This window comes from Hydra vulgaris, chromosome 03 (assembly GCF_038396675.1).
Source record: "Hydra vulgaris chromosome 03, alternate assembly HydraT2T_AEP".
Classification (NCBI taxonomy): Eukaryota; Metazoa; Cnidaria; class Hydrozoa; order Anthoathecata; family Hydridae; genus Hydra; species Hydra vulgaris.
The window spans coordinates 8,683,785-8,685,000 of NC_088922.1; positions in this window are offsets into that span (position 1 = coordinate 8,683,785).

Consider the following 1,216-nt stretch of genomic DNA (forward strand, 5'->3'; position numbering starts at 1 on the left):
CCTATCATCTCAACAATCGGAACATATAACTACAACCTTGCCAAACATCTCTCTCTCTATACCTAAACAATTTTGCACTTTAGACTCATTTTCTTTTGTTGAAGAATTAAAACAAATTAATGTAACTAATAAATTTATTGTTTCATATGATGTTAAAAGTTTGTTCACAAATATTCCTCTTAAAGAAACCATCAACATTGCAACTGATTTATTTTTTAAAGATAAAATTAACTCAAAACGTTTTTCAAAAGTTCAATTTAAAAAATTTCTTCAGATCTCCACATCCGGTTCACATTTTCTATTTGGCAGGAAATATTACGATCAAACAGATGGCGTTGCTATGGGTTCTCCTCTAGCGCCCATCTTAGCTAATATTTTCGTCGGTTATCATGAACAAACATGGGTCAATAACTGCTCTTTTACAGCACCATTTTTTTATAAACGGTATGTGGATGACATAATTGCTATTTTTAATTCTGAATACGAAGCTCAAGAATTTTTCAAACACCTCAATAAACAACATAAAAATTTGAAATTTACTATGGAAAAAGAACAAGATAACCAGATTGCTTTTTTAGATGTACTTATTAAAAAATCCAATTCGTTTACGACTTCAGTTTATCACAAAAAAACGATACAGATCTTTTACAAAATTTTTTTAGTTTTATTCCCTCTTGCTACAAATTTGGACTTGTTCGGTGTCACGGTCGTTTAGACTTTAGAAATAAGTGGAAAGTTATTATACGCAAGCGCAGTAGAGTTAAAAATAATTCAGAATTTTAATAATGGCTACGGATGCAACGTTTTTAAAAACTTATCATTGACAACGAGTAACTTGTTTAATTTTAGATAATTAAATAGACTTTTAACTATTTTTTTAAATGAAATTATTGTGAAAATAACTTGCAGCTGTACTAAGAAATGTTTTAAATAAAATACAAGACAACTGAATGTGAATAAAATCTACTTTCGGCTAAAGCTACTTTTACTGTTTTTGTTTATAATCTTTAAACCTTTTTTAAAAAAATTTTGAGCGTAGAAATTTTAAAATTTTTATTTATTCAGCAAGATGAACCTTCTATCCTTTTTGCATTTTTTGCTTACATAAGGATTCAATTTTTTTTGCAGGGTTAAAATAAAATCTTAATCGTTAACTTTTTGTAACCTGTTGCTACGGTACTCCTTTCCGATGTATGTATGTACGTATGTATGTATG